Source organism: Lissotriton vulgaris, chromosome 3_2 (genome assembly GCF_964263255.1).
Source record: "Lissotriton vulgaris chromosome 3_2, aLisVul1.2, whole genome shotgun sequence".
NCBI classification, from domain to species: domain Eukaryota; kingdom Metazoa; phylum Chordata; class Amphibia; order Caudata; family Salamandridae; genus Lissotriton; species Lissotriton vulgaris.
This window is the reverse complement of record NC_141690.1, coordinates 91,943,997-91,957,724: the sequence shown is the minus strand read 5'-3', so window position 1 is coordinate 91,957,724 and position 13,728 is coordinate 91,943,997.

Genomic DNA, 13,728 nt, shown 5'->3' with positions numbered 1-13,728 from the left:
AAGTGCTGAGTTTTCGTACGATTTAAAAGAGTATCGACTGCATGCGGAACCATCACCGTAAGCATATTATCCATGACCAATCCTGCTGATTGTCGGATGGAGACCGCAGCTGCCGCAGTTGCTCTCAAACAACTCGGCAATGCTCTAGCTACTGGGTCCAAGGTCGAGGAAAAATATGCACATGGACGCTGTTTACCACCAAAAGGTTGCGTTAAGACACTCAAAGCACAACCTTCCCTCTCGTGAACATATAGCGTAAACGGCTTGCTGTAGTCAGGAGTACCCAACACAGGAGCCGAACACAATGAATCACGTAATTCAGAAAAACTTTTCTGACATTCTTCCGTCCATGGTAAAGGAGTTGAAACATCCTTGCACGTAAGAGCCACCAATGGTTTCGCTAGCAATGAAAAATTAGGAATCCATTGCCTGCAGTACGACGTGATACCTAGAAAGGCACGCACATCTCTTTGGGTTTTTGGCACAGCCATTCGCGCAATCGCTGCAATTCTCTCTGGGGTCAATCTCCTTCCCTCCTTTGACAATAAGTGACCTAGATAGGTTACTTCTTGACAACAATATTGGAGTTTAGAAGGGGACACTTTATGATTTAGCTCACAGAGATGTTGCAGCAATGACACCGTAGCTATTTTACAAATGTCCTGAGTATCGGCAGCCACCAATAAGTCATCAACGTATTGGATCAAGGCCGCACCAACCGGCAACCGAAACGCATCCAGTTGACCCTTCAAGGCTTGACTGTAAATCGATGGACTTTCACAATAGCCCTGGGGAGCGCGTTTGAACCGGAAGCTACGTCCACCGAGAGAGAAACCAAAAAGGTCCCTGCTCTCTTCGGCAATCGGGATGCTGAAAAACGCATTTTTCAAATCAATCACCGAAAACCATGATGCAGTAGCTGGAATCAGAGTCAGGAGCGCCGTGATGTCAGGCACAACAGGGAATTGAGGAACCACAATTTTATTCACCTCCCGTAAATCGATAACAAAACGATAAACAGGCGGTTTGGTAGGATCTGTGCGTTTAAGAATAGGCAGTACAGGGCTATTGCACACGTTTCCCCGAGTCTCTTCAATAACATCTTTCTCAATCAGATCATAAATGATCGCCAACAGTGCTCGTTCACCATCAAGAGAAATACGATACTGGGGAATACGTGGCAATCGCACATTAGATTTCAACTGAACAACATAAGGGGAGATATCAAGTAGGCCCACGTCATTTGGACCCGTCGCCCACAAAGACGCAGGAAGAGAACTCAATTCCGGTGGAAGCTTATCAAGAGACAAGTACATAGGAGAGACAACCCTCTCTCCTAACGTAAGCTTTACACCCGCAGGAGAACAATACAAAGTTGCGTACAAACGTTTAAGCAAATCCAGGCCCAAAAGATTTTCGCCACATCCCGTCGTTAAAATCAACGGAGCTTCTAGCTCACGTGGCCCAATTTGAAGGGGCAAAGGGCGCGAAACTGGACTGCTAACGGGGGCGCCAGAGAATCCAACGGAAACATTTGTTAAGCCAGACAAAGGTGCGCCAGGGAGTTTCGAATGCATGATAGAACTTTTCGCTGCACCAGTGTCCAACAGAAAAGGCTCAACGACGCCCGATGTAGCAACTGCGACGTAAGGCCCTCTCTGATCAACCGGAACTGATACCACTCCCTCTCCTTGTCTTTGGCTGTCCTAGTAATTACTGTCGTCAGTTCCCTGATCGACGTAATAATCGTCTACATTGTACTGCGCAGATCGTCCTTGCGATGATCCACGTTGATCAAAACAGTTATTAGAATTAGATGAGTTATCTGAGCGATCATTCTGAGCACCACGACCTCTACCACGTGATGCCTGCTGTGAACCACCACGACCTCCTTTAGACGAATTACCACTATTACGTTCGTTTAAAACAGGGCAGTTAAATTTAATGTGTCCTTCCTGTCTACAATAAGCACATTGATTGTACCCTAACGATGATCTTTGGGAGGAGGAATCATTACGCGGCTGCGATCGATTCGATTGCGACTGCGATCGATTCTGTTGTGAATTATTCTGATTTGACCGCGGAGGATACGCTTGTTGCAACAACACTTTAGTTTTCAGCTCTTTCGTCTTTTTATCAGCACGGCCATTCTCTTCTTTCTCTCTATTTTCATAGTATTGTGCCGTAGCCAATATCTGAGCTGAGGTGGAAACGGCCCATGCACTTTCTGAATTCTTCAATTTATTGCTCAAATCGGGCAATAAATTCGAAACAAATTTATCCACAAACAACCTTTGTCACCCTCAGTACCCATATCCTGTCCGCTATGGTCGATGAATGCTTCCTCAAACCTCGTAAAGAAGTCGGAAACACTCTCATCTTTCTTTTGTTTGCAAGCTGACAATTTGTCCCAATTCACCTTCATAGCTGGCATAAGAGTTTTCATTAATGTTATAATTCTTTGGGGAAGGGCAGTTATCAACTGATCGGGTTTGGCACCACCAACTTGTCCAGCATCTGCCGCTAAAATGGCAGCCCAATCACCGCCCAATTCATTTGCGTGATCTTGCTGGCGAATCTTAGCCCATACCGGTTGCGGTACGACATTTCCGAACAACATATCGATATCGGATAGATTCATTACCTTAGCGTCTACAAGCTGCGATAATTCTTTGTAATACCCAGTAGGATTTTTGCGTGGATCAGGCAAAGATTGCTTCACCTGTAACACTTCCGAACGTTTCCACGGGAGGTGTATCCACACTCTCTCGAAATGGCCCACTGTTGTCGGAGGAGCGGCATTAGGATTAGGCGGTATCCAAACCGGCGGAACTTCACGCATGGGATATTGGCCAGACTCATCTGGTTGTTTTTCAATATCCTCGACAAACAATGCATGAGGTATCGGAGCGGGGCGAAAAGATAGCAACCGCTCGATAGCACGTCGAACATTAGTATCAACTATCAGCCCAGTTGCAAACTGAAGCCGAAGTTCAGACAGGGCGGTCAGCACCTCGTCAGGCGCATCGGCCGCTATCTGATCATGAAGGAACTTACACATTTCATCAAACACGTATCTCTGGGTTGGTATATTGAATTGACAAAACGTGTCGAGAACAACACGTGGTGGATTTCTCTGTGGATTTACCATCCAACCCATCGCCATATTATATAGCGCAGCGCGTTCTCTGTTTCCAGGAAGCTGACTTCGTCTCTGAGGACCATCGGAACCAGCGGACCCATGAACAGGTCCGAGCGAATGAAAGAAGCTAGCCGCAAGAGGAGAATTGCGACTACGGGTAGAGGGGGAAGAATAAGACACAGGGCTAACAAGAGAAGGAGTAGAAACAGTAGCAGCAACAGGGGTTAACAAAACAGGAGCAGTAGCGGGAGCAGGAGTATGTGGAAGCGGGGGAGCAGTAGGAATAGAAACAGACAAAGGAGCGGGAACAGTCGGAAGAACGGGTGTAGGTTGAGGAACAGGTGGAGGAGGAATAGGTGGAAGAACAGGTACGGCAGGGACCACAGGAGCTGCGGTACCCTGTACGTACGGAGGTGGCGACTTCATAAGATAAGACATTAAAGGATCCTCAACTACCTCTTCCTTCTTATCCGACTCCGTAGGCAAAGCAGGATAACATTTATCTATGGTCATACGCTGTAATCTTTCAAACACTTCCTTATCCTTATCCTCCTTATCACGCTGGAACTGCTCAGCTTTCTTCACTATGGTAGCAACATTATCTCGCTGACTACGTTTATTTTGTCTGATCTCTTTCTGTCGGGCTTCTTTGCGCCACAACCGAAAGGCATCAAACATGGCCGGCCTTGATTTACGTTCGAACAACTTCATTTCTAGATTATCTAAGATCGACGCCTCGAAGCTACCGTGAGGTGGCCAACGAAGATCGCCGTCCTTTTTTGTATATTTAATCCAATAATCGTTAAAGGTAATTGGGCCTAGCCCATGTTTGCTATATAGATCATAAGTAGGAGTTCCAACCGGAGGTATCGGACACGAGTCCTCCAGTCGGGAATCCGCACCACAAGGTCTGAAACAACTAAACAGAGTACTGCGACCAGGCATCTTGCACACAAGCCGAGTTTCACAAACTTCAAGGGTTACGGGATTTACCAAGTCCCAGCAAAGAACAAAACCCTCGGTTTTTGGCGGCTGCAGTCGTCAAACAACACAACAAAGTACGCTAGCAAAGTGTCACCGACAAAAACACTCACACAGCGTGTACAACAAAAACACTTGCTAAAGTGTCAACAACCAAGAGTTATGGGAGCGACCCACAAATACTTAACTCAAAAATCGATGGCGCCACCAGGAAGGCCCGTCAATCGTCTCGCTATACCAAGGTCTACGCCAGGCGCCAAAACAGGTCTACAGTCAGGGCAGCAGTCCGTCGCAGCCGTCCGGAGGCGGGAATCTTCGCGGGAAAAGTCTTCGGGCCACTTATTTCGACAACAGGATCGATGAAGCGGAGTGCACCTTCCCTCGGAGATTTCACACGAAGTTCCTCACGATCGTCGGGCTTGGACCGGTACCACTGATGCAGCCCCACGTTGGGCGCCAACTGAAGGACTGGGTTCTGTAAGACCCAGCGGTGCCAGGGCACAACACCTGAAACCTTCGTGGGTAACCTGCTCCGGCGTACAAGTCACAGAGACACGGGACACTTCCTTCGGCGTCAAAGATTCAAGGTTTATTTGCTGCAGGGAACACAGAGATCACGACAAGTACACAGCGTGCAACTTGGGGAGACTGCTTCAAATTGGTTCTGTGGATCGCTCCTTTTATACAGTTTTTACCCATAGGATAACATTGAACACAAAAGTTTACAACCCGGTTCTCACCATCATCCCCCAGAGGGGTCGCTTTGGTCACTTTGAAACACATAAGATCCGAAACATAAGTGCGGAAACATTTGGCGGTTCCCAACTGTAAAAACCCATCTTCCCACCATTAGCAAATTCCAATCAGCAGTAAAACAGATCGAAATAGGAACAAGGACAGGTGCAAAGGAAGACGGAGACAGTGGGGAGATCGGAAAGGGTGTAAAAGGGGGGTAACGGGAAACACGAGATGCAGGCATCAAAGGGACATGCCTAATGAGATGCACGGCTGAGACAATAAGCCTGTGCGGCAAGATGAGCCTCAAGCGGCGTCATCTGCCTTACAGTAGCATCCCCCTCGTCATAAAGACACTTACAAAGAACATGTGTCTTCCGCAAATATCTTGGGAGTCCCAGGGTCGCGAAGCGGACAACGTCCGTTCGCTGGCTACTTGAGGGCAAGAGACAAAATGGATGCCGTATCTAAGATGGAACCCGTGGGTACAGATGGAAAACCCACATAACAAACGAACGGTTTAAGTTAGCACAGCGAAACTGCGCACACTTACTAAACTCGTCATTTGCGGTTCATAGATACCAGACTCGACTATATTCGTGCGAGTCGAATGCACCACTTACAATTGTCACGGAACCTCAGGGGTGGGTCCTAGGATGAGGATGAGCTGCTCATCATCCATTCGGCAACGGCCTTCATTCTCTCATGGAGGTTGGTTTTGGCGGTGTGTGGGTCCTTGGTGAGGGAGAGGATGAGCTGGGTGTCGTCGGCGTAGGAGATGATGTTGAGGTCGTGATGGTGGGCCACCTGTGCGGGGGGGGGCATGTATGTGGAAAAAGGGTAGGGCTATGACCTTTTTCAAGATTTACCCGGCGCTAACCGCCTTTGTACCATTCAAATTACCAAGCAATGAGGCAGGCGCCGGAGACCAGAAGGCAGGAAACAGAAGTTTTATTCCGACGGAGCAGAACACATCAGATCAGACAACAAGGTATCGTCTCGAGGTGCTCTAACAGCCTCTCGGAGGCCTGGCCTCTTATACACTGGTTTATGGCATGTGACCTTTCTTTATTACAATCAGAACATTGTGAACAACAAGGAAAAAGACATCCCCGTAATCCTCGTGTCAATCCCACCCCACATGCCTCTACAATAGAGATCCTCAACCTGCTGATAAGAGGAAGGGGTCATCGCGCAGCTGAGTGTTCTGCCGATTCTTAGGATGTGTGCGCCTGATCATATCCCGGGGGGGTGGGGAGGTCTTGATCAATAGAGGGTCCTTTGAAGAAGAGTGACTTCATACAATAAGGGGCAGTAAAAGATATCTCCCGGCTTAGGCGATGGCCTCGGACCTGTGTGGACAGCTGGACACGGGGGAAGGGGTCATCAAAGGAGTGGTATTCATGCCGCGTGGACAATCGAGCGCAGAGGGAAGGTTTATCAACAGAGGGGCATTCATGGGAGGAGAGGAGATGCTGGTCAGGCGCAGGCGTGACTCCCAAGGACAGGGTCATGCAGAAAGGTTATGCTCATGAGAGGGAGGGAGGGGGAGCCAGGGTGCGCGGAGGATGCCTGCTGGGTCAGAGGGGCGCACTGGCGATCGATCGTGGACAGGGAGACCATGATACCTAAAATGGTTGTCGTGCACGCTGTACATGGGTGACAAGCTGGCGCAGATGATGTTCAGCTCGTAAACTAAAATTCCACAGTCCTCCCTTTTAACATGTCTCGCCAACTTGTCAGTTCGGAGTTATCCCCATAAGGCCACGTATTTCTACTTCATAGAGGGGACTCATGTGCTCAGTTCGGAAGTCCAAAGTCTTTGAGCACATACAGTTAGAAACGAGGCTGCACAAGGAGGGTAGACATTGAATACCTAAACAACACCCACATAATATTACAACAGGTATCAGTACGAAAGAAAATAACTTCCAACCCCAGTCCTTCAAAGTGTCCCAAAACCAGCTCCCAAGCGACCATCCTTCTTGTTCTTGATGAACCTCCGAGGAAAGTCTGTGGAGGTGCTCAATTGCCTTGTAGACTGAGGGCGAGTTGTCTGGCACGTAGGTGCAGCAGCTAGATCCGATGATGTGGCATGCTCCTCCTCGGTCGGCTAGGACCACGCCTAGGACAAGGCGGTTTTGGAGGGTCACAAGGCGGACCGCCTGAAGCTCCGCCGTGTTGTTGGCGAGGATGCCAGCCGTGATGTTGATCGTTGTTTCTACTGCCTGGGTCAGGTGTCGGATAGCGCGGCTGTTTGCCATTGGGCCCCACAGAGGAACAAGTCCCTTTGCTGCATCCAGGAACTGGGCTCCAGTGGAGTCGGCTTGTTCGATGTCATCTGCACGCCTCTGCCGGTGATGGTTGGCAGGGGCTACATACGTGGGGGGAAGAACGAAGGCAATGTAACAGATACCCTTCCAACCTTTCGGGAGCCAGGTGTAAGCTTTGGTGCCACACACAAAGTACATGTTTGGAGAAGCAACAAAGGAAGGGGGGTCGGCTGAGTCCAATGTTCTAATGATTCGGCAGGAACTGCGACCCACCGGCTGTGTTCCCTGGCCTTCGAGACACACAAGACCTGTGACATTGATAACAGACAGAGCCATAGTCAGAGTGGCAGTAGTTTGTTTTTGCAGATGAGAGAAGGTGGATCTAGCTGGGTTGTGGAGCACCTGTACTTCGACACGTTCTTTGGCTGGAATGTCTTTAAGGAAGGTGGCGCCTGTGAGCGCAGGACACAGAGGAGCAGAGGTCTTTCCGGTTTTGTTCAGCCAGAACCCAGAGTAGAAGTGCGATACCGTCTGGCTGGAAGTGGCGTTGTCCTTGTGGCTCTCTTGCATGAGGATCAGCCAGGCGAGGCAGGAGCAGTGAACTGAGAAAGGAGAAGGGATGAAGGGGATGGAGTGTCCAGTGGCATGCGGGAGCAACCCGCAGATCCAGCAGTTCGTAGCATTTGCGGCAAGGTTGTGTTGGTGCAGTAGTTGCACGAAGGAATTGTTCCAGAATTCCCTGCGCCTCTCTCGGAGCTGAGGCGACAGAGAGATTAGGTGATGCTCTTTCAGTGGTGTTGGTTGTGTAGTAGGTAGCAATGCCTCATGAGCCAGTGTGCTTTCCTCCAGAATCCAGAAGGAGGTCATGAGGAGGAGGCAGAAGAGGAAGACAATAAAGAGAGCGATCGTCTTTGATTTGTGCAGCTTGTCAGTCTTTGGGTTTCTATAGTGGGTATTTCCTGTTGCTTCCATCATCTTCTTATCTGGCGCTTCCATCATCTTCTTATCTGGCGCTTCCATCACCTTCAAGGGGCTCGGTAGCGGGCAGAACCACGGACTTCGTTTAGCGTCTCTCCCGGCAACCCTTGGTTGTGCTTAGGTCACCGTTCTGAGATTCAACTTAGTCCGAGGCCTACTTAGCCGAAGCTCCCTCCTTTCGACGCAGGAAATACCCTTCTCTGGATGGCACAGTGGGATCAGAGAATTTTGCAAGTTCGAGTGCCTCAGTATCGGGATAACAGTTCAATGTCGGTCGGTCTTTGTTCAGGAGCTCTTCTTGGGTGTTGACGTTTTCTGTCGTGGCCAGGTTTGCAGAGACCTTCCGGCAGTGATGCGCGTGCAGCCAGTGCCTCTTCCCCTCCACTCGAAGCGCCGTCCGTGTGGTAATCAGCACTTGCCAGGGGCCCGTCCACCGGGGTTCCAGACTCTTGGTCCGTTGGAAATTTCGTATTAGCACGAAATCTCCCGGCTGGATGTCGTGGCCGGGGCCCCTGGAAGCATCGGGGATGGCCTGCTGCACCTGTTGATGAATGACAGACAACGTTTTAGTTAATTTGCACAAATAATCAGACAATAGGACGTCCGGGACGTCATGAATGGAGGTTGGTTTGGGAGCAGTCCAGAGGTTCATCGGTCGCCCGAATACAACCTCGTAGGGGGTCAAATGATGTTTGGTGGAAGTGGAGCGCATTGATAACAATGCCAGTGGGAGGGCATCCGGCCATTTAAGTCCAGTGGTGGCCACTATTTTTGACAATTTCAGCTTCAGTGTGGCATTATGGCGTTCCACCAGGCCGGCGGATTGGGGGTGGAAGACCGCATGAAACCTTTGCTTCACCCCCAACCCCTTTAAGATTAATTGGATAACCTCAGCTATGAAGTGGGGGCCATTGTCGCTCCATAAAATTCGGCAAAGGCCATAGCGAGGGAAGAATTCTTTCAGTAGTACTTTGGCAGTAGTCATGGCAGTGTTGTCACGGGTTGGATAGGCCTCTACCCATTTGCTGAAGGCACATACGATGACTAGTACATACTTCAAGCTTTGGCATCTCTCTAGTTGGATGTAGTCCATCTGTAGGACCTCAAAGGGGTGATTGGGGGTCCCAAACCCTCCCCGGGGTACTACAGTTCCTTTCCTGGGGTTGTGTTGCAGACAGATAAGGTACTGTTGGACTAGGCGTCTGGCTGAGTCGGGGATTTTGTCGTTGTGCCAGACTTTGGAAATGAGTTCGATCATGGGTGCGGATCCTATGTGTGCAGGGGAATGTGCCATCGTCAGTATGGGGATCAGATATGAGTCAGGTAGCAACCATCTGTTGGCATCCTTTGTTCGCCAGCAGCCCTCATCATCCTTCAAACCCACCCCCGCCCATTTAATCAGTTCGTGAGGGGTGCTGGCCGACTGGATGTCTCTGATCATTTCCCTTGTGTCAGTCCATTTCTCTGCTTGTGACCTGGTCACATACATGCGTGTCACCGTCCTATTCTCAGCTGTGGTTCGTGCAGTGATGTCGGCCAGTGCATTCCCTTGTCCGACTATGTCTGTCACCCTTTTGTGTGCCTGACATTTGATCACTGCTAGTCGTTTGGGGAGGAGAACTGCATCAATCAGGGCGGAGACTAGATCTCCGTGGAGGATAGGGGTGCCGTGGGACGTCAGGAATCCCCTCTCCCTCCACAGGAGCCCAAAATGGTGAACCACCCCGAAGGCATACTGGCTGTCTGTATATACGTTCGCAGTGGTCCCTGTGGCTATGATGCATGCTCGTGTGAGGGCTATCAGCTCTGCTGCCTGGGCAGATCGTTGTGTGATGCAGGCTGTCTCAACTACTGTTCGGGCTGTCGTAACTGCATAGGCAGCTGAAGTGGTGCCATCTGGGAGTTTGATGCATGAGCCGTCTACCCATAGCTCTCCATCGGGGTCAGTGAAAGCAGTATCTCGGAGGTCAACTCTACTCCTAGTTTGTTCGTCCGTGAGGGTCACACAGTCGTGTATGGGAGGAACGTCGGGGTCATTTTCAGGCAGGGCAACAATGTGGCAGGATTCAAAGTCGTGCATCTCTTTAGTGTGATGTGGGGTGCAAGTAGCGTCAGTTCGTACCCTGTCAGTCGTGCGCTAGTCAGATGTTGAGTCTTGGTTTGGTTCAGAAGAGTGTCGACAGCATGGGGTACTAGCACAGTGAGGGAGTTGGAAAGTACGATTCCCTCGCTCTGACGGATGGAGACAGCAGCGGCAGCTACTGCTCGAAGGCAGGCAGGCAAAGCTCTGGCTACAGGATCAAGAGTGGCGGAGAAGTAGGCGCAAGGGCGCTGCTTAGGACCAATTGATTGAGTCAGGACAGACAATGCACACCCCTCCCTTTCGTGGGTGAAGAGGGAGAAGGGTTTGGAGTAATCCGGGGTTCCTAGGACGGGTGCTGAACAGAGGGCATTTCGTAATTCACAAAAGGATGTTTGACACTCAGGGGTCCAAGGGAGCGGGGAGGGGACATCTTTGGCCAACAGGGCAAGTAGGGGCTTTACAATGAGGCTGAAATTAGGTAACCACTGTCTGCAAAAAGAGGTTAGGCCAACCAAAGAGCGGACTTGCTTTTGTGTTTTTGGGACGGGGGTGTCTAGGATGGTTTCGATTCGGTCGGGCGTGAGTTTCCTCCCTTCTTTGGACAGGAGATGGCCTAGGTATGTCACTTGTGGCTGGCAGAACTGTAATTTCTTTTTGGAAACTTTATGGCCATTCTCTGCAAGAAAGTGTAGGAGTTGGATAGTGGCTGTGATTGCAAGTGGGGTGGTGTCGGCCGCCAAAAGGATATCATCGACATATTGGATCAACACCACTCCATCTGGTAGCTGGAAGGCATCCAGCTGTCTTTTGAGGGCCTGGCTGTAAATGCTGGGGCTTTCAGTGTACCCCTGGGGAGCTCTACAAAATCGGTACGAGCGGGATTTTAAAGTGAAGCCGAAGAGATAACGGCTGTCTGGATGGATGGGGATAGAGAAGAACGCATTCTTAAGGTCGATAACAGTGAAGGTGGTGGCAGTGGACGGGATGAGGGTCAGAATGGTGGTGATATCGGAGACTACAGGGTATTGGGGTACAACCACTTTGTTAATTTCTCGCAAGTCGATGATGAAGCGGTATGCTTTCTCATCTCCTTCGCCTTGCTTCTTAACAATAGGTAGGATTGGGCTGTTGCAGACGTTGCTAACCACCTCTTCAACCACTCCTGCATCTACCAGAGACTGAATGATCGCTACCAGTGCCTTCTCGCCCTCTGGGGATATCCGATATTGTGGGAGTTTCGGGAGCATAGCGTCCTGTCTTACAGTTATATGAATAGGGTCAATCATCATTCGTCCCACATCAGAGTCATTTTTGGCCCACAGGTACGGAGGCAGGGTGTCAAGCAAGGACAGGTCAGCGCCAGTTATGGAGCACATGTGTCGTGAGGGGCAGGATCTGGCCATGCCTGGGTTGTCATACAGGATGACTCGGATTCCATCTGGGGAACACCTAATGGTAGCTCGAAAATGTTTCAGTAAGTCAATGCCCATAATGGCGTCAGGGGAGTTGGAGGAGAGCAGAAATGTCGTGTCAGTGGTGTTGCTTTCTAGGTCAAAGGTGATAGGTACGGACAGGGGGTTAGTGGAGGGCGTCCCATCGAAACCTATCGATGTAATGTGTGAGCCAGACAAGGGTGCCCTTGGAATCAGTTGTTTCGATAACACACTACGTGTCGCCCCAGTGTCTACCAAAAATGGAGACTCTGTACCCAGGACCTTAGCGGTGACATAAGGACCTTGCTGGTCAACACAGAGCTCGACTGGATCCCTCCCTTGCCCCTGGCAGTCCTATGCAAAATCGGGGCATTCTCACCATCGGATAGTTGATATTGGTTCTGTCGGGGGCGGTCAAATGTGTTCAATCTCCCTGATCTGTCATTGTTGGTGTCGTTTGTGTGCCCTCGTCCTTGTCCTCTGTTTCTCTGACCACCTGCCACATCCCTGGGGTCCCTATTTCTATTCATCTCTAGCAGAACCGGACACTCGGATTTCCAGTGGCCGAATCCTTTGCAGAAGGCGCATTGGTCATTGCTAATGTCTCTACGTCCAGTGTGTGGTGTTGGGGAGTGATCTTTAGGAGGTAGATTTCTGGGGGTGGTCGATTGGTAGTTCCCCCTTTGGTGTTCCCGTCCTACCGCTATACCTTGTATCTGGGCTATCATTACCCTTTCCTTTAAATCTTTCTTCTTTTTCTCGGACGCCCTATCATTCTCATTCTTTTGGTGCTCGTAATACTGAGCCATCTGAAGGATAGCTGCGGGTTTGGAGGCCCCCCAACTACTCTCACTCGTCTGCAGTTTTTGGGAGACCTCTTGTGTTAGGCCCTTTACATAATTTTGTACAAACAGGTGCTGTCCGGTTGCAGTGGTCATGTCTTGGCCACTGTAGTCGGAGAACACTGTCTCGAATCGGGAGAAGTATTCTGACACATCTTCCTGGGGTTTCTGTCGACAGGCCGTGACTATCGACCAATCTACCTTTTTTTCTGGGATCAGTGTCTTTAACTTCTGAACTAGTTTGTCTGGGAGTTCCAGTATGTCCTTTACTGGTTTCCTTCCTGGCTCTCGCTGTCTATCTAGTTTACCGAGTTGGTCCCAGGTATGTCCAAACAGATCCGTGTGGTCAGCCTTCCGGATTTGCTTCCACACGTCAGCTGGCAGGCATAACCCGAAGAACAAGTCAATGTCCGCTAAAGTCATTATTGTCGAACCCAAGGCTGTGCCTAATTCGGTATAGAATGCTGTTGGGTTCTTTCTCAAATCAGGCAGAGTTTGTTTAAAGGTTAGGATATCTTGTCGGTCCCATGGTTGGTAAACCCAATTATACACAACTCTCCCTTTTGCATCTGCGTGATTAATATCGTCGCTTGTTCCCAGGCCACGTGGCGGGATCCAGTAAGGGGCCGCCTCTCTGATGGGCATCATAGTATTGGCTACTTCTACTGAGGTCGTTTCAGGGACTGTAACCTTGGTTTCTGGTTTTTGCTCCGTGAGGTGGCGGAAGACCTCAAGCGTCTGCATGAAGAGCTCCGTCGCCTCACATTCAGTCCCATCTCCGACATCAATCTTCCTATACAGTGTGGTCAGTTTAGCGGGGCCCTTACTTTGATACCTATCTTCATATGCGTTCAGGATGTGGTAGCTGAATCGCAAAACGAAATGCCGTCTGTGGCTGTCGGCATGTGAATTATATATGCTCATTGTGTATTCTTCGCTCTCCCTTCGTTCTACTAATGTCTTTGCTATTTTGTCGATCCCATCCCGCTCATCTTTGCTCAACCTATTTGGTCTGGCTGGTGGTTGTTTGCTAGCCTCGGGGTCGTCTGACGATGTTGTTAATGTGGCTGGTGCGGAGGCCGTGAGGGCTGGTGCACTAGCATTAAGGTCACTTTCGCTCGCACTCGGGGCTTGCAAGCTTTGTTGGCAGGGGGCATATGGAGGGGGCATGTAGATGATTGGGGGACCTAGCAGTAACTCATCGTTCGCCCGTTGTTTGGAGGGCAATTCAGGGTAGAGCGCAGAGGGGGTCCTAACAGGA